Raw genomic sequence first — 3,090 nt, forward strand, 5'->3', positions numbered from 1 at the left:
TGGCGAGCGGCGCCCTTTGCCCCTCTCGGGGTGGTGTTCTTCTTCCCGAATCCTCGGCATGCCGATGCGACTCGGGATCGAGAGGAACGGCGCGGCCTTGTGGCGGCGCTTCTTTGTCCGTTGAGGAATTTTTCTTTGCCCTGTCTATGGTTCTTGGGAGGAGGCAGGGATCTTTCTTTCTCTGTTTGTTCTTTGTACCGAAAATCTTAGCCTAGCATGGTCTGATATCATTGATAGACCTCTTGGATCGGGTAGGCTAGAATTCCGGCAACAGTGGTGATAGGTATTACCTTCTCCTTTGCCTGAAGAGCTGCCGCCGGTGGCCATGGTGGGATGGTGGCGGCTGCGGTGGCAGAGAGTGGGTGAAGTGGTGACGGCGCTTCCCGTCAGCACTGCACTAACCCTAGATCGGTAGGGATGTAGATGGGGTGTAGGACGTTGCGACGAACCTCGTATTGCGAGCCGCCAACCCCACCTCTTTATATATAGTGCAGGTGACAGGGGCCCGTCAACCATAATGGGTTGAGCGCCCCAAATCAGGACGCGGATCTAAGGGCCCGGTGGGCCGTTGGGCCCACACGCTGGAGATCATCCTAACACAAAACAGAAGAGAGATTGATGATTCCAAGCCGTACGTGTGCGGTCAGCCATGCAGAAGCATTGAGGCGTCGAAGAACTAGGCGACAATGGCCGGGCGCATATGCTCCACCGCGGCCTCCGCCATGGCCAGATCGTCGATCGCGCGGCGCAGGAGCTGCTGGGCTGCGGGTGCCCTGGCGTGGGCGACTGCTCACGGCGATGGCTGCCTGAACATCCGCCAACGGCCGCATGGCCGTGCGACTTGGCGGAGTGTAGGCATTGCAGCGCCGTCTCCGCGTGACGGGCAACGTCGGCGTGGTGGAGTTGCCACCTGCCGCGCCACCATGGGCACGTTGCCCTTGAGCCCGATGTGCGCGCAGCGCAGATGGAGAAGATGTTGCCCAGTACGGCCTGGAACCTGCTAGCACTTGAGCCGGCTGAGGGCGAGGTCAATGATGTCGCCACCTGCTGAAGCGCCCTGGCCGGCGTTGGGCAGGGGATGCACGCCCGGGCGGAATCTGCGGCAGTCCTTGGCGGCTAGGCGGTACTGCTGGCGGGCGCCGATGATGGATGACGCAGATTTTTTGAGCACCTGCACCCCAGCCCTACCATCCTGACTCTCCAACGTTGCTTTAAGATCTATGCATTCTATATCAAATTTTTTTTTTTGTTTCTCTCATATAAAACATATCTTGAAGTTGAAACCTTTGCACTGCTGGAAGCTTTCTAACTAGAATTTAGGATAATTTTTTTAGAATTTTTTGTGTGACATAAATACTAAAACAGTTTTGCTAAAGCACATCTATATGTGCGATAAGTATTGCATATCTAAGTCCTATAACATTGATCTTACGCGAAGATTCGTGTCGATATTTTTTTCTTTTCCTTTTCCTTTCTATGCTTGCTTGTGTCACTTAGATGTGCAATAACTAAGGCACGTCTAGATGTGCCCTAGATAAACCCATACTAATAATAATAATTTTTTAATCAAACAAAACTTATTTTGTATATTTATGTGAAACCAAAAAATCTAAAAATTTCATTCTAGATTCTAGTTAGAAAGCTTTTCTGTTTTGCAAAGGCTTGAACTTCAAGACATGTTCTATATGAGAAACAAAAAAGAGAAATCTACTTGCATGAATCGCGATGCAGGGAATGGATGGCTAGAAAAAAAGGGTTTGGGTGCAGGTGCTCTAAAACTTGTTTTCGGCCGATGATGGCCTCGACTACTGCATTCGTCCCGTGGGGCGGAGCCAGGATTTGGGTATAGGGGGGCCAAGTAAACTTGACCCAAGAAAAAAACTCAAGGAAGTGTCATACCATATTGATGTGTCGCTTCGACGCAATTAAAGTATAGTTGAATTTGTATTAGTTAGAGTTTACCCTAGAATTGCATATAATGTCAGAACTACAAAAAAATTCATCAGAAGATGCCCTAATTGGTAGATAATTCCCTTTTCAGTGTAGATTATCATGCAATTCAGCAGACGGCTTCAGTTGGACCGGGGTTGATAACTTGCACATTAGCCCCATTAAGAATATTAGTAGGTTGAGAACTCAATACGACATGCATAAAAATTGAATTAATCTTTGTGATGTTTGGGGGCGCTTTTCTTTTTATGACCTCTAAGGAGATCAAACAAAAGAAATTTAAAATGAATTAGCATCGTATAAATCACCATTAAAATAACTACAATTGAATATACAAATTTCTATGGAGCTAATATGAGAGTTGAGACTTGAGAGAGATTATCCGCAAAAAAAAAAAAGATTAGCAGACAGTACTGTGATTGGGCTTTATTATGGGCCCATTCCTTTTACCGATTTTTCTCTTTCTGTTTAAGTTGGGGGGAGGGGGGGGGGGGGGGGGGGGGCAAATACGTGTATTAACCCGATCATATCGCTAATTATTCATAGGTCAACAATCGTCGATCATTGGGGGGGTGGGGTGGCTGGGCCCTGTTCGTCCCGTTGATGTAGGTGAAGCTGCGAGCCGACGCCTCGGCCGCCGTGTTCCTCCGCTGTTCCATTGCCGGCGTAGGTGCGCTCTCTCTCTCTCTCTTTCTGACACTGTTAATAGGAGGAGACGTGACGCTATTTGTTACTTGTGCTTCTCGTGGTCAGCTGAGGCTATTTGTACCGCATCGACCGCTGGCCGGCGAGGTAGTTTCTCGAGACGGTGGGGTTTACTTTGTGGTGCCCTACAGGATGCACCACACGTCCAAGTGAAACTGTCGTTGTCACGCTGAATCATCTCGCTCCCACGTAAGAATCCATCGCCGGGGCACGAGTAGCGAGCTAACCTATCTTCTGACCCACTGAACCTTTGGTCCCATCTACTACGGACCCACATGTCAGTCAGGGCTGTCCCATAGATATACGAGGCCCAGGGGCAAGACAACAACGAGGGGCCCTTCTTGAAACACAAAAGCTCAAATTAAATATACAATGCATAGCATTGATTGATTATCTTTGGACTCTTAAGACTGACAGTACAACTATTTATCGATC

At 48.6% G+C, this 3,090-nt stretch overlaps 1 pseudogene; it reads right to left on the minus strand.

Annotated features, from left to right (window-relative positions):
• Positions 1 to 643: 643 nt before the first annotated feature.
• Positions 644 to 2,609, minus strand: LOC109756761 (uncharacterized; annotated as a pseudogene).
• Positions 2,610 to 3,090: the final 481 nt, after the last annotated feature.

The sequence above is a fragment of the Aegilops tauschii genome, chromosome 3, assembly GCF_002575655.3.
Source record: "Aegilops tauschii subsp. strangulata cultivar AL8/78 chromosome 3, Aet v6.0, whole genome shotgun sequence".
Classification (NCBI taxonomy): Eukaryota; Viridiplantae; Streptophyta; class Magnoliopsida; order Poales; family Poaceae; genus Aegilops; species Aegilops tauschii.